The 26,239-nt window shown below is 39.8% G+C and overlaps 1 long non-coding RNA gene across 6 annotated transcripts in view; it reads right to left on the bottom strand.

Moving 5' to 3' along the window:
- The window catches only part of LOC109496181, a 255,448-nt gene that overhangs the window by 91,986 nt on the left and 137,223 nt on the right, over positions 1–26,239 (bottom strand). For all 6 annotated transcript variants that reach the window (XR_006592396.1, XR_006592395.1, XR_006592393.1 and 3 more), the window contains one exon: positions 15,136–15,332. This is a non-coding gene — a long non-coding RNA (uncharacterized LOC109496181). The remainder of the gene's footprint in view (positions 1–15,135; positions 15,333–26,239) is intronic.

The following is a 26,239-nucleotide window of genomic DNA, read 5'->3' as shown; positions in this document are numbered from 1 at the left end:
TTATATATTGCTAACATGTGAGTCTATAAATCAGACAGTCTGAAAGAAGCATTCTAACTCTTAATGTATGTTTTAGTATATTGTAAGTCTAAGCAGTTGAGTCAAAGAAACTGTATTTGCCAGTAACCTTAGCCATCCATGTTTTTGTCTCTAAAGGTCCCCAAAGCATCAATCATTATATTCTACCACTGAGCCTCTTCATCTCCAAATCTATTGTATATTGCCATATTTTGTTTCCAGGCCCCCTAGGGTTGGAAGGTATAAGGTTCTCTACAAAAGTACTCAGTATATCATTAATCTGAATGTCTTGATACTTGTCATAAAGAACAAAATTGTTTTCTTTTCAATTTCAGCCTGTTAATCTTACCTAGAAGCCTTTGTACCAACCCACCTCATTTTTCCTCCCATCTCAAACTTCATAGGGACTTATGCTGTTGTTAGAACTTTATACTTTGTAGCCTTTACTCATAAATCATCTACTTAGGCCCATAATCATTTAATTTTCCTCTTCAGTTAACTCTCTCTAGGTAGTATAAATCAGATTATTACCTTATGTATTTGCATAATTTTCCCAAAGCACATCAAAGAATTTCATGATCCCATGAACCATTCTCACAGCTCTAGATAGAAGATATGAGGGAAAATAGGTATGTTTAGCCATGGAGGAAACTGAGCTGTGGAACATTTCAGTAGATTTGAACCTGGTGTTAAATATGATCCTATTTAAGCCAGAATGACTAAATTTTATAATATCAGGCTACTAGACATGTTTCTATGGACAGCCAGATATGCTTTTGTCCACTCTGTTACTCTTGAGACTACAGACTTCCCACATTATTTCACAGAGCAGCCCCAAAACACCATTCGCTCCGGTTTCCTTAGAAACAACTTGCCACAAGCCTCTGGTGAGCTATCCCATGATGCTTATTTGCTAGTACTGATCCTGGCCATTCTGGCCTTTTTACCCCACATCCGATTCTAGATCAGGGTGAATAATACTCCACATCTAGAGACATGCAATCGAGAGAAATGGTTAAGAGCACTGGCTTTGCTCATGAATTTGAAACTCAATTCCAATACTTGAAGATGTTCTTTCAAGCTCCTATCTTGCTGTTTCCTCACCTGCAAAATGGAAGTTAGTAATGGTCCTCACAGGAGTTCTGTGAAGCTGGAATGACAGAATGCATATCGAGTCCCTGGCACTGGGTCTAGCCCAGTACTTGCTGAGGAACATTGGCTATAATTTTGATTATTATTATTTTTTATCACCAGCACTGCCTTAGCTAAACTGCTAATCTGCCAACGGTTACTGCACCAGGCAAACCCTACTAGTTCCCTGGGTCTATGTAACCAGTTTTGTGTATTTTTCTTCCCCCTTCCCTTCTTCCTATCCATAACTCACTTCCTCCCTTAATTAGCTCCAGAGGAAAAGACTTCAGCATCCAGATTTCCTCACCTCTAACCTAAAAATCTAGTTCTCCAGAACAAGGGCTAGGTATCTAACAGAGTAATCCAGGGATTTAAAAAAGAAAGAATCCTTTTTGAGAAGGAAAACATGGCTTTGGATGAAATCCGGCTATCATAGCCTATGAACTTCCCTTAGGGCTTCTTTAAAAGAAACTATTTTTGCCCTGCTGTTCAAAGAGACACCTGGGATCGTTTCAGCAAATTAGCAATGATGACTTTCTACTTTTTTTTTTTTTATCTCTTTGCCCCTCACTAAAATCTTGTCCTTGGGGGCCAATGACAAGACATCAGAAAAAATACCTTATGGTATAGACAACTTAATTGTAAGTGCTTATTCAGTGTAGTCCTGTAATTTTTGTGAAATAGGTGGAACCACATCAAGCTCTGACATTCACATTACTAATTGAGTTACTCAAATTAAATTCACCATTATAACCTGATGTAAAGTATGAAGTTGTCACTCAAAGAGACAAAAAACTAAAACAAACAAGCACACAAAGACTTACAGTTTAACTCTAAGTGGGTTAGCAGCTTAATCAGGGCAGATGAGACAGGGAAAGCAAAGGGACCCCAGCAGAGAGAAAGCTGTTTTTTTCCCTCTGCTCCCTTTCCTGCTTCTACTCTAGCTAGGACCCGCATCCTCGCCCTACACATGCCTTAATGTAGGTCTTCCTTGTAAGGGACAAGGAGTTAATGATTTCTCTGGAGTCTTCCAGCACAGTAGATAACATCTCAGGAATGACTAGGCAAGGCCATCATGTGCATATTCCAGATCACTGGTGCTCGCTAAACATCTTGGTGCCAAAACTCTCTGGCTCCAGGGAACGAATGACTTATGATGGACACCTGCACCTCGTCCTTGTTCTCACCCGTTCCTGGATGCCTGCAAGGTGACGTACAGCACAACTGTCAATAAAAACCCCATATCCCAAGCAAAGATGAGACTCGTGCTCCTTTCCTTTCTGAGTCTCCTAGACACTCTGTATCTGACCTCTCTCTCTATGCCTTCAGTAAACTCTGCTTCCACTTCCTGGTGGCTTGCATTTGATTTCCATCCTACATGAAGCCAAGGACCCTCTTGGCTGCTCCTGTGGGTCCCCTCTGAGTCCTCAGATGCAGCCTGTCTGAATCACAGTAGTAGTCATAAAAATGAAATAACAATATGCATTAGCAACTATCATGCAAGACACAGTGCAAGATGCTCCACGTGCATTTTCTTATTTCATCCCTGTCTGAAATGCTCCTGCAGGCATGATTCAGAAAACAATGTTATTCTCAGTCTCCATTGAGTGGCACTCAAGGCACCTTTCAGAGATCAATAATCTCTGTCCAGAGACTGTCCTCACTCGCAGAGGCCAAAGTTAACTAGTTAAATGTCAAATTAAAGGGGGCATGAGAGGAGCCCCTGGGTGGCTCAGTCTGTTTAGCATCTGACTCTTGGTTTCAGCTCATGTCATGATCTTGTGGTTTTGTGAGTCCATGCTCTTTGTCGGGCTCTATGCTGACAGCATGGATCCTGCTTGGGATCCTCTCTCTCCCTCTCTCTGCCCCCCACCCATTCTCACTGTCTCTGTCTCTCCCTCAAAATAAATAAATAAACTTTAAAAAAAGGGGGGGGGGAGGAACAGGAGAATCAAATATTGTCTAATTTCTTGTATCTTTAGCCAATAGAAGATCAAAACTTCCCTTAATGACTCAGGTTTTAACTCCAAAATCCATCATGAAGAGAAAATACTGGCTTCTCTTAAGTCTTCTAGCTCAAAATCTTCACTAAAATTCTAGTTGACTATAATTTAAATGTTGGTTTCCACCTCCTGTTTCTAGTTAAACATCAATACAATCAATATAGAGATGAAAATATCTGGATGCTGAGTCAGGGGTTAATTTAAAAGTAAAAACCCATGAGAAGAATGACCATTTATTGGATAAAAGTGTGGGCTATAATAGCAGTTCACAACCGGGGGCAATGTTACTCCCCGGGGAACATCTGACAATGTCTGGAGACATGTTTGGTTGTCACAAGTCAAGAGCAGGGGGGACTGCTGGCATCTAGTGGGTAGAGAACAGTGATGCAGCTAAATATGCTCCTGTAGGATGCACAGGACAACCTCAAAGAATTCTCCAGCTGATGTTGTCATTCCTAGTCTAGAAAAATGTGAAGTTCCTTCTCAGTTATATTCCAATTCTCTAAAACTCCTCCAAAGAGATGGTTATACGCCTCTCCTCTGTGTTCAACCAAGTCTGTATTCTCACTCTTTTTTCCTGGTTAAGGCAACAATTACTGCAGATCAAATGAAAAAATGGGGAGGTGGGTGAGAATCAGTCATGTTTCAACTTCATTCCTTCTGGGCCAATGTGAAGTGTCCAGCAGGGAAAGTTAAGGGTTGGAATTAGGTAGATTTTGAAGAGATATGGGGAGAACACAGGACTGGCCCTAGAGAAAATGGTCAACTTTGTGTCCCTGTCCCTTACATCTGACCCAATTCCTTTTATCCGTCTGCTTCCTCCTCCTGGCATCTCACACTGTCATTTTCCCTGCAGGGTGTTCCCCTTGCAGAGGCTACCTGATATAAATCTTTTTGATGCTCTCTCACTCAGAGAAACCAACCCACTATTGAATGATGCTTACCTAGAATGCATTTCATGAGAAAGGAAGACAAGAACTAAGACGGGGCAGGTTTTTGCACCAAACCTGAAGCTAAGTGCTTATGTGCACTATCGCAAAAAACTGAGGCAGGTCCTCTCAGTCTCATTCTGTGGTGACACATCTGCAGCACCATACAACTAAGTAACTGACCTAAGATTGTATGGTTAGCAAGTGGTGAATGTGAATTCAAACCCAGGTTTTTCTGTTCCCAAGACCATGCCCTTTTTACCACGTAGCTCCCCAGGTCACATTTTACTTTCTATTAACTGGTGCATTCATCCATAAATCCCTGAAGAGTTCATTGTATTGGTAGTAATTACAGACATGTAACCATTTTGGCTTGACACATCTTCCAGTGGGCAGGTCCATCAATGCCCATTAATCAGGTCAAGTAGGCATGACATTCTACCACCTATGCAGAGTATCATACCTAGAAGGACTTTGAAATATAATTCAAGCAGACAGGTCTTCCTAAGACCAACTGCCAATCAATACCATTTATGATAATGTATTGTAATCATAAGCTAAAGCATGACTTGCTTTAATAAATCCAGCTCATAAATGGGACATCAGCTCCCTACCCATCTTGTTTGACTCTGAATCAGGTCACTCCTCTCTCCTTCGACTTTATAAATACAATGAGTCATATCTCTATAAATTATTTCCTTATAGGGCATCAGGGACAAGAGTAGCTTTCTGTGCTCAAGTGGTAATACCCAGAAGGCACAGGGGCATCTAAAAAGCTCCATCTTATCCCATGGGTTCTTAATTCATTAATGGATTTTAAGAGGTCCAGGTTTATAAAATTTCATATAAGTATGCATTTTCTTCATATAATTGATGAAAACTTTCTTCAAATACTCAAAGATAACTATTGTTCCTGAATTTAGAAATCATATTCTCTCCTATCCTACAGAGCTTATCCCATAGTTTCTGCTGCTACTCCAGTGCCCCGAATTGCAGTATAAAGGATTTAATTCCTTAATACTAGCCTGGGATACTGGGTGCATGAAGACAGAGAGCATCCTTGTATCTACCCTCTTTATCACTACATGCCCAAAGTTCTGGGGATCCCATGATCTTTATCAAGAAGCCATCCATGAGTGCAGGAAGTGTATTGGCATATTAATAATTGATGTTTTAAGTTGAAGGTGATAGAGTGAATGTGACCTCCTTTGACTTGATTTTGGAATCTCTGTGGGAATTCAGTAGAAGTAAAATTCAAAACTTCCCGTGTACAGTAGCCACCATGCCTTCTGGTAGTTATTTCCCCACAAAATAGTCATTTTCCCATCCTTAAAATAAAGTATCTTAAAATTGAAATAAACTTTCAACATCTAACCCCCTATCCAGATCAGGAATTTGATCTTGCAATATCCTTTGCTGAAAGAGTCATCCCACCTATATATGGGTTCTCTCAATGATATGGTTTTGACTTGGCTTTTAAGGCAGCCTCTTCCATTATTTTAAAGAGAGTCAGAAGTGTGCAGACCTTTATTCTGTTGAGTTACAATCTGAACCAACATAACATTTATTTGATTTCTTTTATTTAATCAAATATTGAGTACCTACTTTGTGGCCAGTACTACGCCAGGCCTGGGGGATACAATGCAATTGTGGCAGACACTATTCATAATCTCCTTGAGATTAACATCTAGCTGATGATTGCTCTAGAAGTGACCCAGAGTGATACCCTCCCCTACAGGACAGTCCAACATTTGAGATGGTGATCAGGTTCTCTCCAGTTGTGTCTTTTTTCTAGGCTATATACCTTCATTTCAAGTGTCTTACAGATACCTTCATTATCCCAGTCAGCCTCTTCTATGTTTCTCAGTGGTCATCTGAACAATGGGTTGCCTAGAATGAAATGCAATACTCAAGTCTGGTGAGTCTCAGAGTCTGAGATTTTTGTGAAGACAAAAATCAAGTCTGATGATTTATTGCACAGAGCCTAAATTATGTATTTCATAAAACTTCTCTCAGATGATACTGATGCTTTAGCCAATTTCTGATCAGCAAAGAGAACAGTGGAACCCATGGAGAATGGCAAGGTGACTCTCCAAAGATTCAGCCAGCCAAAGCAGAGCTCGTTATGCTTACCCACCAGTACTGCTGTTCTTGCATAACAGCAATGAGGCTCCACCACTGCAGTCATGCCACCACTTCTGAGCTAAGCTAGGTGTAGGCACCCACGTCAGCTCCAGACTCTAAATCCAGTCACACTCTCTGCCTAGCACTACTTTCTTCACTCCCTTCAATCCCTACTTTCTTTACTCCCCCAGTAAAATTCTTGAGCAAAAAAATTTCAGTCTGTTTCCTAGGGAATCTGACCAAAGACAGAAAACCCATTGGGGTCCAGATTTAAATAAGGCCAATTCAATGAAGTTTTAGAGCTGAAATGGTTCTTTAGAGTTGTCCCACCCTCCACAAGTGGCCCAGCTCTGAAATGGCCACATTGCCCAACTGTTGCTGTGGGTGAATGTGCCTTGGGTGTGGAATCTCTCTTCGGCTGTTAACAAGTCCCAACAGCTCAAAGGATTGAGTATCTAAGCCTTGTGGGTGATGGTCCACAGCATCCATTACAGTCCCAGAGTGACCATGTAGAGCAGTGTTCCATCTATCTGCATTGTATACATAAACTCTGTGTGTGTGTGTGTGTGTGTGTGTGTGTGTGTGTGTGTGTGTGTGTGTATTTAATCATGAGATTTCATGGCTAATTTGTTACTGGCAACAGAGCTTAGATACTGCCCTGCCTAATAAACCTACCTCATAGCATTGCTAGAAGAATATCTGAAAATAAATGTGAATCACCTCATATGAAAGGAGCCTTATCCACCTCTTTCAATGTTTGCACTTCTCTGTTTTCTGCATGATAACAAGATTTTCAAGAATGGACTCTATTTATAGTGTTACCTCCCCATTCCTTCATGGTTCTCAATGTGTGTTCCCTAGGCCAGCATCATCAGCATTATCTGAGAACTTTCCAGAAATGTAAATTCTGAGACCCATCCTGGACCAACTAAATTAGAAACTCTGGGCATAATGCCCAGCAATCTGTGTTTTAACAACCTGCCTAGGTGATTCGCATTCATGTTAAACTTGGTAAGCACTGCTCTAACTCTAATTTCCTAGACAATATTCTTGCCATCCAAGACAAAGATGTGGGCTCATCTGACTGTTCCTCTTGCTTCTAGTCCCCCATACTCGTTTATATATTCCTCTATTCTACCCATTTTCTTATTATATTCTATGATCTGTAGAAGTGTGTCTTTTCTCATCACTATGCCCTCATCTAGGGCAGGTGTCAGCTATGTTATTTTTGCATATCCAGTGCTTTGCATTGTTCTTACGAATAGTGAATACTCAACAAATTCATTCCATTAATTAATATGCCCCACATACTGTTTGCCATGGACTTTTCTAGGTATCTCAAAAAACTCGTATTTAACAAGAAAAGATACAACCTCAAAAACAAATGCAATAAAGTGATGCAGATGCTATAGCAAAATATTAGTAATGATATCCCTTGTGTCTGGCACTCTCCTAAATTGTTTGCATGTGTTAATTCACTTAGTCTTCACAGTAATCCCATGAAGTATGATTCTAGGAAAAGAACAGAATTCATCCTAAGGAAAATTTACTCTTTCATTTAGCTATAATTTTTAACAAGGTCTTGGTTATACAGGACAAGACCATAGCCCAATCTGGGATACAAAGGATAAAGCAAAGGTAGCTAAAGTGAAAGATGATAAGCAGAAGGTTGTCTTCCTTGGAGGTTGGTGTTTTGATAACTGATTTTTTTCTTGTCTCCCATGCATGAACTGAATAAATGGATATATGATAATGTCTTAAAAATCAATAAAATCTTAGCCTAAAGAGTAACTATCTCAGGGTAAAGTTTTAGACACTGGGAGTAGGGGTGGAGATATTGGGGTAAGGAGTCTTCAAATCATAGTGCCTATGATGATCAGCCTGCTTTACCTTTAAGGTTATCTTCCTGTCATTTCTCAAAACTATGGAAAACATTTTTGTCATGTGATACTTCAAGCAGAAAATTAAGAAAGGTTGTTTTATAATCTGAAAGAGTTGTTGAAAAGTAGGATTTTAATACTATTCATCCACAGAAGAATTTCTTGGATTCCCTATCTTGAACTTATTTCTCGGCAGATTCATGACTGGTGTTTGAATTATTCACCACTATTTACATTGAGCAATTAATTCTCCCCAGTGTGATCTGACCATCTCTGAAAAGCTATATTATCAGGCAAGGAAAAAAATCCATAATATCGGGCAGCTGAAATGATTTTGTAATTAGCATGACATGGTTTTCTATAATATCACATTAACTCTGAACATGAGAAAAGACGGGGAGTAAATCGAGCTCAAGGTGTTAAGTAGCCCCCTTTCTAGCACATGTAAAGGAAACCATGCCATATCCATCATGTTCCACACATCCCAATGCCTACTGTCATCAGAAAAACAAGGCTAGGAATCTGAATGATAGAAATCCCAGGAAAACAAAACAGGCAGTGTGGTATAGACCGTATAGACTGTAGTAATGGCCCGTTTTTCACTTCCCCATCCACAGGTGATTTAGTAGTTGTACCCATGAAAGAAACATAATACATTTCCTTGCCCTCTGATTTTCGGTTTGGCCACATGGCTTGCTCTGGTCAACAGAATGAAGCAGTGGTGACAGTCATGTTCAGTTTTGAGTCTAGGCAATCAGAGGCCTTGTTTGGTTGTGCCTGCTCTCTTGACCTCTGCCGTCTCCATGAGAAAAGTTTGCTCCACCTGTAGGTTCCTGGAGGAGGATGAAAGACTCATGGATCAGAGCCACAGCAGCAGCTGTCCTAAGCAGGCTCCTTCTAGGTTGAGCCGAATCCCTAGCCTCTGTGGTCACAGCATGAGAAATAAATGTTTACTGTGGAAAGCCAGGGACGTTTTATGCTACTATGCAGCAATACTGTGGCCACGGTTGACTGATACCAGGGGGCATCTATTCTTTGTTTCAAGATGACTTCAAATGCAAACTTGAAAGTTAGCAAATAATGATAACTGAGTTTCACCTTGAAATGTACTAAAAATAGGATAACCAGAAACAAGGAAACCAGAAACAAAGACTAAGAAAAATAAATGGCTCCTTGAACTGGCTTTCATTTTAAAGATGATAACAGAGAAGAATCCAGTCTTTCAGTGAAACTCAGGGACTGCCGCTTGACACTTTTAATTAAAAAGACATTAAAAAATTAACACAGAACTCTTCCCACTTTGCTCCAGGGCAGCTCATGAAAGATTGCCTCTTCGCTATCAGAATGCATAATATCTATGTCCAGACCCATCTGCTTCCCCTTCTACAGGAAAGATTGTGAATGTCAGTGCCTCCAGTGAGAAACTGTCCTGTCGAGGCTTAATTTCCTCGGCACTGATAACATAAAAGCAATCTGGCAGAATAAATTAGTGGATGATTCCAAAGCACACATTTTTGATCTTCTGCCATATTCCTGACAGAAATCATAATAGTCAAACTATTTTTCACTACCAAGAATGGAAAGACCTATCTGAAAAGGCGCAATCCTGTTTTATCTTCTTAAAAAAATACCTTGCGAAAAACACCTTGTTATGCTGGGAGGCATAACTTCTTGGACAGTGCTTCTAAAACACTAATCTACATACAAATCACAGAGAGAGCATGTTTAAAGTGGATTTGGATGCAGTAGGGAGGGAGTGAGCTCCAAGATGCTGAATTCTAAAAAGCTCCTGTATGCGGCTGATGCTGCTGGTCCAGATACCTCGAGGGGATCATTCTTTATCTATGAGCAATCTCTGCAAGTTGAAGTTATCCTGAACTTCAGGACTGATTTTCAGTACCAGGAGAGAATATGGTGCAGTGGAAAGAACAGAGTTCAGGGCCAATCTAGTTGGTTAAGTAGCAAGATTTAAATCTCGCCTATCTACTCAACTTGCTGCGTATTTTTAGACGCTCTCAGCATGCACTTCTTTGCCAAAAAAATGAAAATAAGCACTGTGGGAAAGGAGTTAACCTAGAGAAAATCTTGTTAAATGGTCATCCGTCAATAAAGTGAGTTCCTCTCTTTTAACACAGTAAAATCTCAACCATAATCTCAGTTTCCCTAATAAACTGACCTATGTTGTATATTTGGAGGGGAGTTTATGCATGCATGTTCTGTTTGTTTATTTATCTTGTGACAAAATGCTTCAATCATGAGGAGACATGGAAACAACGCGTTCTGAGATGTCGAGATGGTTAAATGCTATTTATCTGATAAAATTTCATCAAAGGCACACTCTTCACTAAAACTGTGATAAGTGCTTTGAAGTATATAAAGACAAGATTTCACACCCTAAAGGAAGCTAAAATCTAGAAAGGATCAGAATTGCATTTTGTATGGATGGTGTTATCTTCTTCTTGAATCTGTTTAAGACTTCCCTGTATTCTGGGACTGAATACATTTCATTAGTATTGTCCTTGTGCTTTTAAGAGATATTGGGTTTTGTAAAATAAAAAAAAAAAAAATCCCTTTTCAAGAAAGGACTTTTAGAAGCTGTCTTCATGACTTTCCAGCCGGTTTCTTCTGAAGTTAAGCAACATTAAACATTAAGTCACTGAAATGATTAGGACAAAACAAAGGCACCTGACATCGCTACACAATTCTTAATGTATATTTTTAGATGGGAGGAAATTGTTGAAGTGATGGATTCTTAGAAATAACTTCTTAGTTGCTGATTAATCCTTTAATATCACTAACCCTCATTAAGAACATCTACTTTACATAATTTAGGAGGAATGTAATAGTTGCTCAATAAATGACAACAATTACTTATTCCTTGATCCCTTTTTCTTAGGCTTTTCATATAAGATACCAGGTATCTCAAGGCAATACAAGCTAGACAAATTGGTCCATGGGGTTTTACCTTGTAATCTCCCATGTAAAACACAAAGATGAATGTGTAGCTTCACGTTATACGGCCGTTTGTATTAAATTCAATCATTACTCTAGTTTGTCAGCACACTTTCTTTGTGGACCCCTATTACTTCCTCCCAGAGCTCTTATACAAAGCATCTTATAATCTTCTTCCCTGGAACTGGAAAGCCCCCACCTACATTCTGCCCCCAGCCCTAACTAACAGAGTATATCACCTGTGCCAGCAGCTGCTAGAACTGGTGATAAGCCCAACAGGGCCCTTCACTAATAACAAAGCCTGAAGCTGTGGAAAATCACATAGTTGGAAAGCTTCTCAGGAAATGAATTGCAGAGCTGTCAAACTGAGAGCCAGGGGTGGGATTTGTTTGTTTGTTTGTTTGTTTGTTTCCAACTATGAATGCCAATCCTAGGTTTCTCTAAGTTGGCAGAGTTTGTAATTCAATTGTAAACCCTCCTATTATATACCTATGGAGTTGTAACTGGGTTATAGCAAAGGACAGCCAACTCATGCACCACCTTCTAATATTAGAAGTCAAAGAGAATGTAGGAAGTAGAGAATTTTTATGTTTTTGCAAGACTTGCTTTCCTTAGTTTGAGATTCCTAGTGTAATCAATTGCCTCCATTTATTAAGCACCTACTGTGTTCTAGGTACATAGTTTATCTTATTTGACTATAATAAGTTTATGAAGTATCTAAAGTTTTATCATGCCAATTTGCAGATGAGAACACTGAGATTCAGAGGAGTTAAGTATGATTTTGCCTGGATCAGAAAACTGTGAATTGGTAGAGCTGGGATTTACAGTCTCTGTGACTTTAGTACAGCTCCAGCACACAAAATTGTTTTTATAATATTACACCAATGTATTAAGAAAGTGTCTCCTTTTCCTCTGGAAAGTGAGCTTTAGAATTGATGAAATAGGGAAAATCAAATAAATGACAACCTCTAATTGCCACTGTAGTTTCTCACCCCCAAATCTTTTATAAAAGTTGTACATGAAACATTTGGCTGATTTGAGTTTCCCGTACCATCCGTGGGCCCCTATCCAATCTTTAGGGAAAACGGTGAGCTAATGAGCAGTCAAATGTCAAGAGACTTGAGGTCAAGTTAGAGGATTGGAGAGAGAGATCTTCAGGCAGCCTAGGAAGACGGGACAACTGAGAAATGGAAGGCCTGAGCAGGTCTACGTATTCATGGAAGAAATTTCTACATGAATAATTTGTTTTACTTGGAAAAAAAAAATCCCTCCCTTAGCCAGATCTGCTTTGCTGGGAGAATATTTTCTTAAAATCTCTTCAGGGCAGGATTGGGAAAAGAATGTGCTGAGGTGGTAGCCAAAAGAGGGAGTGATAAGGAGAAAGAATGTGGTAGATGAGAGGAAAGACAGGAATCTGGGGAGGGAGCTTGAAGAAGAAAAATGTTGGATGGGGAATGTGCCGGATGAAATGCAGTGTGCTTCCTGAGGTGACCGAAGCTCATGATCTCTAGGATTTTCGGTAGAGGCTGCCAAAAGTACTGGAACTAATGAAGAGGTGGATTCCTTGTCATGATTGATGGCCCTGGACAAGAGAACATCTGACTTCGGGCTACATCCAGAATATGTTAGCTAATCTCCGGCACCACAAGAGAAAAGGACTCAGACTACACCACGCGGTGGGGAGAAGTAGAGCTTTTGATTCCCCTGAAATTGACAGCATTTAAACCTCTCAGAAGCCTCATGCCTTAGAGTCTTGATAACGTGGCTCTGCCCTCATCCTATAGCTCCTGTTAGATGACAAAATAAATGCGCTGAGGCAAGATTCACTTTAGAAGCATCTTTGTACATCCTCTGATGTTTAGTAGATGTAATGCTTGATACATTTTTATATTAGCAATTAATAAATTGATTTCCAATATATTTGGAATCCACAGGAAACTTAAAGCTTTATGTCCTTGAACAATTTATGTAATCTCTCTGAGTCGTAATTTCTCTAAATGTGAAGCTGAGATAATAATACCCACTTTATAGGCCCAGTGTAAAGATTAAAAGGAGTACTCTTTGCATGTAGGTGTGTATATATACGAAATATAATATTCACATAAAGCATTTGGCACAGTGCCTGGAGTGTGGAAAGTGCACGAGTCACGGGTGTTAGTCGGTGTGTTTAAGTTATGAATACTTTTTTTCAGATCTTGACTTTGATCTGAAGTACAATCCCATAGATTGGAAAGCAAGAGCTTTCATTACATTCCTGCCAGTCCGCAAGGCTGGTTTTCTCTTTTTTTTCTCTACCTCCTCATTCCTATACCCAAGTTTGATACCACTCAGAATTAACATGAGTGCCACATGGGGTCCCTTCACAACTTCTGTGACTACTTCTCCCCATCTTCACACACACAGACCCCAGCATTTATGCATTTTTGAGAAAACTGAGTCTTTGAGGGTCACAGGGAAGAGTCACCCTGCAGACTGTGTAGCACTCTTACCATCACACTAGCCCCACCCCCCTCTCTCCCTTTTGCTATTTTCCTCCCCCTGAAAAGTAGCAAGAAAATCTGTTCCCTTAAGCAGTACGGAACAGTGAAACTCAAATTTACGCCCACTCGGTCCAGCCTTTCATTCTGAGTGCTTTTCCCAATAAATGTAGTTGTTTTCCCCTAGGGAATTCTCATGAATAAAAAGTCTCTGTTCTGATATGTTATCACTAATATAATAAGGAACTCCCGATGGTGAGTTTCACTAAGCCTATAATAAGTTTACCAGGGCAGCTACTGAGTCTTTTCCTTCTTTAGGGTTCTTCACAAGTAGATTAATGTGTTTGTGCAGAAGGGAGCCTGAGATGCTCTATTTTCCAGCTTGTCTCATAATATAAGATCTTGCATTTATAATAGGGGTTTTCCTAAATGATCTCAGATAGAAGGAGTCAGAATTACCAAAGCTCAGAAAGCTTCAGATACCTAATTAGCAGCTGAGCAAAGATAAGAAATTGGGTCTCCAGACCCCTAGTTCTATGTTCTTCTCACAGCGTATTACATTATACCCAATGCTCTAGCTCAACTAAATAAACCTCTGTAGACATCTGATTAGAGACCAGGAAGTGCCCTCCTTCCTGATCAAGGCTGACCTCAAAGTTCTAACTCATTTATTTCTATTTTAGTTCTTAAAAGAAGAAGAAGAAGAAGAAGAAGAAGAAGAAGAAGAAGACGACGACGACATGCTTTTCTTTTAAAATGATGCAGTGTTTGGAAACACCCCCAAGAAGGTTCTTTCCTTTTTTCAAAAATAAATCTCAAGGTCTGGTTTTGTTTGTTTGTTTGCTTGTTTTTGGTGAGGTTGCTCTTCAAAAGGACCCGATGCACTTGGGTTGTGCAGCCATCTGCCACTACATGCTCAAGTATTGTGGTTAAAAAACTCTGGTCACCCTGCCTTTGATATAGAAGAACCACACAGGGTTGAGTCATATGCTGTGGAGAGAACACAGCTAATTATGGGATGTGCTGGGCCCAGAGAATATGTTAACTGCTACATAATTACAACTGCAATCCAAGGGGACAGAGTCACGGAAATCCAGTTAATATAAAGAAGTCAACATAAAAATACTCAATTCTAAGCCACAAACTACTGAAATATATTTCCATTCTTGAACTTCTATTCACATGAACTTCCCAACTGAAGATCTGGTTTGTCATCAGGGATGTCCATGAGCCTGGAGCCCTTTTTGCAATTAAATATAACATTGCTTTAACAATTCTGGGTTGTGATGGTTTGAAAGAAGATGAGAGTCCCAGAGACACAAGACCTTGATTCTAGTTTCAGCTCTCTAATTAAAAAGGCAAGAGACCTTGTACAAGTCACTTAATTTGGGGAGGGGGGAGGTTGTGGGTAGATTGCTTAAGAGAGCCTCTAAAGTTTCCCTTCACAACAAATAGAAATAGTCCATTTCAAAGGAGTTATTGAGCACCAAGTTCATGCCATGCAAGTATTTAGATTTCAAAGATGAATAAAACATAGCCAAAAAGCCAATTTCACAAGGTTATTACACTTTTCTGAATGTTCTATAATTCAGTAAGATCATGACAGTAATAGAAACCTTACCTTTGGGAATTTTCTTTATTCTCTGAAAAAATTTCAACTCAAATTCTGATCAAGCCAAGTAACTTCTCATGACCAGTAGATTGAGAAGCTGAATGGTGGGGAAGTAGAAATAAAACTTTCACTGGAAATATTTCATGGCCACATTCGATGATGTCTAGGTTGTGTTCTACAACATTCCATCTGTAGGACATAACAGGCTGAAACCAGAAAAGAAAGCAGAGGAACATAAAAGGACCCCAGCACAACAGTTGTGTAGTATACAGGTGTATGCGTGTGCATGTCTGCATATGTGCCAATATGCAGCCTTGTCTCTCAGGGTATGACACAGTGGTGGTTCTTAACCTGGGATCTGAATTAGGACCATTTAAGGTGCCCATGTCATACCATAAAGTTGTCATTCAGTGGATGTGCACTTTACCCATTTTGATCCTTGGACACCCCTGCCAGGTTTATCTACGAAAGAAATATGGGAAGGTTACGGCCTTGAATTTTGAAAAGTCTCTCTGGTTTGTGTTTATTAATTTGCATATGGACACTGTTTTGTAGGACACTGGGAGAACCCATGGTCGGAATCAGAGATTAAAGTTGTATTCCCTACTATGTTGATTAATTAATTGGCTGGAGGACTTTGGCAAGTGACTTAATATTTCTAAAATTCATTTGTATGTGTAAAATGGGGACCATATCCAGCCCAGTCCTGAGGATTAAATGGGGCAATTTATATAGTTAGTTTTGTGACAGAAACTTAGTAATACTTCAAGGAATTGTAATAATGGTAATACTCCTGAAATGACTCTATGTACAGGGATATAATGGAAGAAAACATGATTTGTGAGGCATAGCTATCTCTCAATAATCTGTGACAATGAGAAAGTGTTATTGTAGGAAGTAAGATCATTAATAAATAATCTAAAAATTTCATTTTACAAAACAAAAAAATTATTTTTCATTATAAAACATGTATGTTCACTGTAAAATTTTTAAACGATATAAATACTAATGAGGTAGACTATGAATTTTGTACTTCCCAACTCCAAGATCCAGTGATTATTTTTTGCATATATTTTAGGTATGCCTACATGTGTGTTTAATAAACAAATTATTTTACTTTATTTAAATGAACATTTTTCTGAGAGTGGGGGAGGAGCAGAGGAAGAGAGAGAAAGAGAGGGAGGGAGAGAGAGAATCTTAAGTAGGGGCCCACGCCCAGTGCAGAGCCCTGTGTGGGGCTCGATCTCACCACCCTGGGATCATGACCTGAGCAGAAATCAAGAGACGCTTAACTGACTGAGCTGCCCAGGTGCCCCAATAAACAAATTATTTTAAATAAAAATGGATCATGTTATATATGCTATTCTACAGAGTGATTCAGTTCTGTTCAATTATATATCTTAAACCTTTCATGCAGTTACATATTACAAATAATCTTTCATTGTTTTTGTTTTTTTTTAAATTTTTTTTAACATTTATTTATTTTTGAGACAGAGAGAGACAGAGCATGAACAGGGGAGGGTCAGAGAGAGGGAGACACAGAATCTGAAACAGGCTCCAGGCTCTGAGCTGTCAGCACAGAGCCCGACGCGGGGCTCGAACTCACAGCCCTCACGGACCGCGAGATCACGACCTGAGCCGAAGTCAGCCGCTTAACCGACTGAGCCACCCAGGCGCCCCAAATCTTTCATTGTTTTAACATGCTGAATAATACAATGCTATATGGATATACAAAGATGTATTTACCAAGCTGCTTGAACATTTAGATTGCTTGCAATTTGTAAGAATCACAATGCTACAATAATAAGTAAAAACTATACTTTAGAGAATGGTACCTATGTTCTCCAATCTTTTAAAAATAAATTAAGGCATTATTGGAAGGAGGGAAAGAAGAAGTGAAAAGTTTATTAATTTATCTAATAATTTAATGTGCATAATGTTAAATAACATATTAGTGGGATTTTTTGTTGTTGTTGAATTTTACTGATAATTTTCCAGAATGAGAATTAACTGGATTGGGTGGTGCTCTTGTAGGCATGTTTGCATAGCCTTAGATGAAAGAGAGAGAATCCAATGAAATTGGTCTTCATTGAAAATGTGATGAATCTACCCTAATGAATCTAGTCCTTGGCTTCTGGAAAAATTCTCATACTTTGACATTGTGCAGGTATCCCATTGTGAACCACCTCAGAGTCAGACAACAAAGCTTCTCACATGATATACCCAGAACTTAACCAGGCAGACATCTGAGGGTCATAGTTTCATTTCAATGGTAATGTGAGACAGGGTTTGGACTTAACATTCATTAAGACAGGGAAGGGAATGGGGCGCCTGGGTGGCGCAGTTGGTTAAGCGTCTGACTTCAGCCAGGTCACGATCTCGTGGTCCGTGAGTTCGAGCCCCGCGTTGGGCTCTGGGCTGATGGCTCAGAGCCTGGAGCCTGTCTCTGATTCTGTGTCTCCCTCTTTCTCTGCCCCTCCCCCGTTCATGCTCTGTCTCTCTCTGTCCCAAAAATAAATAAATGTTGAAAAAAAAAAAATAAATAAATAAATAAAAAAGACAGGGAAGAGAAATATTTTTCTTCAGTGTTGACTTGGGGAGTGTGTTGAGCAACTCAAACATTTTAGAGGTACCAGTGCCTGATAACATGCTGGCAGAGATCCTGTGTGAGTAGACACAGTTGCTTGGAAAGATTACTCACTTTTCTCTAGTGGATCTACATACACTGTGTAGTTTCAATCAAAACTCCATTGAGATTTTTCAAATGGACATTTACTCAGCTGTTCCTAAAGTTCACTAAAAGAGTACATGACCAAAAACAGCCAAGAAATTCCAAACAACACAAAGAAAACAATGTAGCAAATCAAAATATAAAGTTATAGATATTAAAACATTGTGGTGACTATGTCATGAATAGACAAACTGGAACAGAATACAAAAGTCTAGAAATGAGCATCCATAAGAATTTATTACGTGATAAAGGTGACATTTCAATTGGAGGTAAAATTACGTGCTACTCAAAATTTAGATCCTATTTGGAAAAATAAGCTATATATTCCATTATATATACAACAGAAAGACTAAAATGCATAAAAGAAAGCTTTGAAAAGTATTAGAAAAAAACATGCTAATAAGACAATTAATTAAATTAGGATTTGAATTATGATCGTAGGGCACTAGAAAAAACTATAGTATATATATATATATATATATAAATGTGTACACACACATACTGGCAATATACTTCCTATATACACATATGTAAGTCTTTCTAAGCAACACACAAAACTCAAAGGACATAAATACGAATACTGGTAGACTTCACTACCTAAATCTTTCAACTTAGATACTTTGAAAGACATCATAGAGATCTTTAGAAAACAAGGAACAGTGGGAGAAAATATTTTCAAAAAAAAATCAATACTCATAATATTAAAAGCTCTTATAAAGCTCTAAGAATAATGTAACAAGACCACTAGGGAAAAGCACAAAATATTTGAACAGACAGTTCAAAAAAGGAAGAGGGAAAATCCACCAAGAAACATCAAAAGATACTCAATCCGGGGTAATTGAGGAACTAGAAATAATTAACACCAAGAGGCCATTTTTCACCAATTACAAAAATTGCAAAAGATGTTATCTGGTGCTGGCAAAAGTACAAGGCCAAGAAACGGACACTCTAAAGCACTCTACACAGGGCGACAACAGCCTTTTTTTGTGGTGTAATTTCGTAATGCTCATCAAATTCAAATGCATTTATACTTTTTCAGTTTCTCTCCCATGGGACTCCTCACTGATGCTTAGATATTTATGCAAGGGTGTTATTGTAGCATTATTGTCAGTCACCGGTGTAGCGCATACTAATTCCATAAAAGCATAAAATGGTTGAGCCATAGAAGGCTCACCAGGGAGAAACCCGGCTTGAGCAGACGCTCTACAACTCAGTTCGTTAAAAAGGCTGGAAGATGGAACATGAAAAGCAACAATCTTTTTTCAGATAATCCCTCCTTTTCAAGAAAGACCCAAACTCCGTGTATAACACGTTCAGAGTCGGGCTTCTATTTTGTGCCCCCATTTGTGTTTCCTGTTTGCCTAAAATCAAGGCAATACTTCAGAAAACTTAAACGAATAAGAGGTTTCACATCCGTGCATTCTAGTACTGGTGTCAAAAGTCAAATCCTTGCCGACCATGTTCATCTGAAAATACTCTTTCAGGGCAGTATGTAAAGTCACATATTTGCTAAAGCTTAAAGATAAAACTATCATTAAGGAAAGGCTGTTCCTTCGGCCATGGTCTTATAACTTCACCCAAAGATGACTGCAATATTCTTCTCCCTGCTGTTTGTTAGAGGTTCATGCAGTGCCAACGTCTACAGCCATGTTTATCTAACTAATTATATAGTGCAACCTGTGTTTGGAAGGCTAGTTCTGTTTTATTATAGTTTCCCACAGCAAAAACAAAAATATTTGTTTAAACTTATCTATTGAACACAAAAATCACTACTGCTTTCCTAGTCAATTGATACTAATGTTGGATTTGAACATTAAAATGACAACAGTGGTGCCTGTCTGGCCGATCAGAGACTTTAGGCCTAGAGCAATCACCACATCGCCTTTTCAAAAAAGGATAAAGGGGCCCTTGGTGGCTCCGTCGGTTAAGCGTCTGACTCTTGATTTCAGCTCAGGTCACTATCTTGCAGTTCGTGAGACTGAGCCCTGCGCTGGGCTCCGTGCTCACAGCACAGAGCCTGCTTGGGATTCTCTCTCTCCCTCTCTCTCTGCCCACCCCCCGCCCCACACTGTGCGCGCGCTCTCTCACAAATAATAAATGAATAAATAAAATAAAATAAAATAAAATAAAATAAAATAAAATAATAAAAAGGCTATGAAACTGTTTCGTGGACCACTGTGAAGACAACATTTCAGCTGTTCTAACAACATAGCTGCTCCCAACCACTACTGATACTGAAATCTGTCTCATTTGCTTCTCTTCTCCCCTAAAAACCGAAGACCACTACTTATCAGGATGGTACATGCTTCCCTTTCTGATGGTTAGCATTCCCACGGACCCTTCTGGACACCTAGCATGGTATGCTCTTTGAGCTATTTGTACTCACTTGTGCTATGAAGTACTGGATATCCAGGAACATGATGGTCAAGGCTTAGCATGTAGAGTTGGACTCCTGAAGGAAACCCCAGCTCTACCACTTAACTTGCGTGCCCTTGAGCTTATTACTGAACTTCCCTCAGCATCAGTTTCCTTATCTGTAAAATGGGAATGATAAATGTACTTGCAGGATTGCTGAGATCATTAAATAGAGTAATATGTTGAAAAATATGTTGATCATTAAATAGACTAATATGGCATGTAAAAAGAGCAAAAAAAAAAAAAAGAAAAAAACAGTCAGCTCTCATTGCTAGCACTACTCTCATGATCTACCTGCAGGCCCCCGCTTTGGCCAGACCTAGGTTTACTCAGCAAAACAGATCACACCAATTCTCACAAGGCCACGGCACTGCTTGCAGATTTCCCAGGCTGTGGGCATGCACGCCACATCGGAGGCAACTCTATCCACAAGAAGGTGAAGAGAAGTTCCACCCTGAGTCCCAGCCATGCCTGCCCTTCCATTTTCACTTTCTCAGGATCCAGATAAAAAGGAAAGAAGTTCCATGGCTCTATGCCACTGTGTGCATACCTGCCTTCTAAAACCAGGCCCTCTGCAGACCTAACTGTGCACACATGTGCCCTTTGCTAGTTCCCTTTTTCTTTGTATCTCTTTTGGTGATTTGCCTTGTACTGTGTCTGGAAAAGAAGAGAGGGAGAGAGATTTGTAAGCAAGATGACTGAAACAGCCTAAGGGAAAAGGGAATTTACCTGGTTTCCCAATCTCTTTGTTCCCAACTGTGAAAGATGTTCTTCCCCTTGGTTTATCAATGCCTTCCAGCATGCCTTAGCTTGTCTCCACCATGCGTTGGATTCCTTCCCCATTTCTTTGTCTCAGAACACTTTCTCTCTCTCTCTCTCTCTCTCTCTCTCTCTCTCTCTCTCTCTCTCTCTTTCTCTCTGCCAAATGGCAATCAAGTGTGAATGCATTAGTACTCTAAGACAAGGTACTAATAAATCGATGTAACAGAAAACCAAAATCCTCAATCCAGGGAAAGCTATTCTCTACAAAGACTCTAATATGGGTCACTATAATGGGGCAATGTCAAGTTCTGTATTGGGCGGCTGAGAGAAAGACACCTGTATGATTTTTCTTTCTCCTTCCTTTCTGTACTAGCTTCTTTAGCTAGCTCTGAGAAATGTACCTGTAGGATCTGAATGAGTCTGGACACCCCGCTGCGGCTATACCAATTCTATCTTCTCTTTGGTTTTCCCAGAGCCAGCCTTAAAAGAAGCAAAGTTCATGCAGAAGGTATTGTGAGAACAGCCACTGCACAGTTTGCAGAACTGTACCAGAGAAACAAGAGATAACAGAAGGGCTTTCTAGTTCCTCCACAGAACAGCGGCATTGTTCTGAACACAATCAAGTGTTTGATTTCTTTGCATGACCACATGCAACCCCTATGGAGAGACGATGAGTAAACATGACCAAAGGCTGGTACTTTCCCTTTCAGTTCAAACCTCCAGCTAAATGAATCATAGTAGTTCTATGAGAAAGTGAGGGGAAAACCCACCAATAGGTAGTCAAAAACCTTAAAGTATGACTGAGCAAGTAGCTGGGGGGAAGAAAGAAAGCCTCGCAAAGCATTGCTTTTCAGATGGCGCCTTCTCTGTGCCTCAAACTGCCTGAGGTCCTTGGATTGGAGCACGTATTACTCTGTATCAATTGACTCTGTTCAATTTGAGCGTAACCTGCCTGAGGACAGAATCTCACATGGCACCGTAGTCACAGTGGGTTTGGTAAACATGAGTGCCTGGTTTTGAGCACAATGTCTACCCCTTACACCTTTATAAATTTGGACTAGTTATTCCATTTCCATGGGCTTCGTTTTCATTTTTATAAAATGAAGACAATATTACTATCTACCTCATGAAGTTATCGTTGGTGTTGCCTGTATTAAACTGCTATGCCCACGCCCAGGCATAATCATTGATGATCAATAATCATCAATTCTTATTGCTGACTACTGCTGTACTCCAGGTACAGAGTCCAGTGCACCCATAATTCTCAAGATCGACATGATTCAATAAACTAATCACCAGTGCTGCCCCATGGAATTACTACTTTGGTGAATAAATTAGTCTGGAACAATTGCATCATCCTATTCTCTCACCTCTGTTTACCTTATCAAACAATTCTTTTCCTTGTTTATTTAGTAGCAGTGTATGAAATTTTATAGCAGTTCTGTATGTATAATAAGAACTTTTAGACATCAAGGGAGTTATTTCTTTATTCAACAAACAATTCTGAAACAGATACAGTTTCCAGATACTGGGAACACACTAAGAAAATGACACAAAGACAAAATGCCTAAATCAGTGTAAATGATAATAACCACTTCGAGCTATTATCTACCTTGTAGTAAACATTGTATTAGGCTCTTTACATACATTAGCTCATTTTATGCTGACAAAAATTGGCAAGGTGATTGTGATGTACACTTTAGAGAGAAGAAAACTAAGATTCAAACAGACTCAATAACCTTGCTTAACACTTTCCAGTTAGAATTTTCCATAGCTAAAACCTCCTCTGTATTTCCAATGCCTGTTGGTTTTCTACTCTCTTGTGATCCCTCTTTTAACATCTCACTACACTGTCGGGCAGAATGAAATAAGCACTCAGTTGGAGGCATTAGTAAATCACTATGGAACTCTGGAACTCTGGGAGGAAGAACAATTAACTTGGGATAGTGGAGGACGAGGGCACTTAGAAGGAAACATACAATGTAAACGAGATAACACAGGGCAAAAATGAAGGGCACCAGGAAGTGAAAACGTATCAACAAAGACCCAGCAGTAACCATTTGCAGGGGGAAGTAGCCTGTGCACCAGGATATAGAAAATCAGCTGCAAGTTGGAGTGAATTATTTATGGGTGGGGTAGGATGTCCAGAGTTTTGGAAAAGATTGTTTTTTAAAGTACAAACACAATCTACCTGCATATTCACACACGTTTGTTGCAAAGCTGAAGTAAAGATAAACTCGAGCCCCACGGTGGGTTTGGAGCCCCACCTTGGGTTTGGAGAGCCCCACCTTGGGTTTGAGCAAGTGTGACCTAATGATGTTTGTACCTAAAGCATGCGCGCACACGCACACACACACACACACACTAACATCCAATGCCTAAATAATCCTACCTTGATCATTCTTTCTCCCAAGGCAAAATACCCAGAGATTATTCTCAATTCCACAGACACTCAATGAGCAAATATGTATGATGAAGTCTATCTGTTGCAAGACCTAAAAGAGAGAGTGCTTGCTTTACATGTGACCTAAAAGCAGGTGTTTTAAGAGGAATAGAGGGGTTAGAAAATGACACACCTGGGCATTCACATACAGAATGGGCGGGGGACGTTTGGAGAACTGTGGGCTTTTAAGGTGGTCTATTTCCCCCAGCTTTATAGACAAAAGGCTTAGGGACACCTGGACTTGCCCCAGAACCCAACACGCTTGTAGCCCTGGACTCTCCCACCACTTCATCATTGAGTTGTTCTGAAAGCAGTGGTTGCTTCCTCTAGAATACATCCCGTTTGCCTCTACAGGGAAGGCTTTTTTTGGCTACAGTGAAAGGAAAGTGGGAAGATAAAACAAACTTTAATTCATCTGTTCTTACTCATAGGCTTCCCATCAAGGATGGGTTTTATCCTTATTTAGAATCAATACTAAGTAAAGAAAGTATAAATATACCAATTGAAAAACTCTTTCTGTGGATGCCTTGGCAGCCACAGTTAAATTGCCTGAGGTTTAGAGACGCCATGCATTTTCCCTAGCCCTTATTCTGGAACCCTCAAGTGTTAAACTCAATCATTTCCTGGGACCCTTGATATAACAGCATCTAGGATCTGTTAAATTTTTTACAATTTGATTTTTGGATTTAAAAAAAATAGTTCTGGGACAGAGTTAGGTAAATCCCTAGTAGGCCAATGGACTTTTTGAACCCTAAATGCTTATGCTGAATATTTTTTCCCCAAGAGTTAAGAGCAACTGTTTCAGTTGAGTGTTACCTTGTCTGAGACGAGCAAGAGGATCTGGGTGGAAGGGAGGAATTTCCCCTGGGCATTTCCCACAGGTTAGCCCTGTGTCAAGGGAATCACACCTCCAGGGTGAACCTATGGTCTCTGTGTGCCCGCACAGGAAGCAGCATAGACTGAATCAGATGACCTTAATCTGTCCCCCACTGTCCCTCACACAAACTAGCACTATAATCCAAGGGAAAGTCAAACTGAAGAAAGTTTAGTTCTTCACCTGTAAACTAGAACACTTGAACACATGTGTCCCTTTTAGGACCTTGATCTCTTCATTTTCTTGGGTTACCCCAGAGAAACACAAAAGAAGCCACCAGGTAAGGTCTCAGAGCTGAGTACTTTGAGAAAATAAAAGGAAAATGCATGTTAGGAATGCATCTTAAGGGGGTTTATGGCTAGATCTGTTCGCTGGTTAAGGAAACTGGAAATCTGTGGGAAATCTGTGTGTGATGGGGGGGAGGGGCTTATTTTCATAGAAGGTGAAATCAAAACAGCCTTGAGTGATGAGCCTAGATCTTTGGCTAGTCTCTGGTCAATTTCCCACTACATTATGCTGTCTAGATTTTTCTCCTCCAGACCTAAAGAAAAGAGAACATGAAATGACAGGCAGATGATTTGGAAAAGGTTAAACCATTGTTTCCAACCTTTCCAAAGACTAGTTCCAGAAGACATTGCATATAAAAATGTTTTCGAGGTGCAAAACGGGATTCTAGAAAATCTACCTCTGTCCTGGAGCTTCAATATTAGCATTAAAAACAAGTCAGGAAGATCTTACTGTAGAGAAACCTGCATATATTTTCTTTAGTATTTCCTACCTTATTTGGCCACTGAAGACATACTTTATACAAACCACCAATTATCACTGTATCTGATTGGCAAATGTATAGAAATAATCACTTATATAGATGTAAGGAAAGGTCATTTTACCCACACTGCGAAGTGACCATCTCTTTCATCTTAGCATGTGTCCATTTGCTCTCCTATTGCTGATTACCTTCACTCAGCACAGACTTGGCTTTTAGTACAGTATTTGTCAGCCTCATCTCAGTTGTTTCTTTATTCCAGCCTCTGACATCACACCTCTGAATCCACACAATTACCTGGCTTAATACTTGCAGGTCATGGATACTCAAATACTTGTGATGATTCTGTAACTAATCTTTATAACATTTTTGAGTCATTTCAGTCATGCAAATATGAATTTCTAAGTTGATTACATATACATATGGCGCAACTGACTTCTGTAGCCCATTGGTTTTGTGGGAAGCTATCCAATGATGCACACCCAAAACCTTCATGTGTCAGTGAGAAGTGTGTAGCAAATCTAATCTTTGCTTAAATATAAACCCACAGTGAAAAGAAGCCACAAGAATCCTCCCTCAAAGCCAGTACACACAAATCAGGGTCAGCAGTTAAAGGCACATGGTCATCTGCCCAGTGACCTATCTTTCCCTTTGGGAGCTGGCCAAGTTCCAGATAAGCCCTGGTGGGGAGGATGGATGGTGAGGAGGAATGAGTCCAGACCAGAGTGACCAGAGGGGCCATGTGGCCTGGAGCGGTTCCATGCAGTCCCGCCCAGCTCCAGCTGGAACCCCAAATGAGAAGGTCACAGCCAGTAACAAGGAGCCAGTACAAATGGGCACGGATAACCAGACCTAGACATATGCACATGTTGATCAGCAGGAACAGAAACAAATTATTTAAGATAAACATGTTGAGGTGAGGACAAACATAGGTGGACAAACTGGAACTCTTGTGCATTATTGTAGGAACGCAAAATGGTACAGCCACTCTGGAAACATTATGGGGGTTCTTCAAAAAATGGAAAATAGAACTTCATGATCCAGCAATACCTGGATCATTTTGGTAATTATCCAAAAGATCTGAAGTCAAGATCTCAAAGAGATATTAACACAACTGCGTTT

This window comes from Felis catus, chromosome F2 (genome assembly GCF_018350175.1).
Source record: "Felis catus isolate Fca126 chromosome F2, F.catus_Fca126_mat1.0, whole genome shotgun sequence".
Taxonomy (NCBI): domain Eukaryota; kingdom Metazoa; phylum Chordata; class Mammalia; order Carnivora; family Felidae; genus Felis; species Felis catus.
The sequence above is the reverse complement of the archived record's forward strand: the minus strand, read 5'-3'. Positions and strand labels throughout refer to the sequence as shown.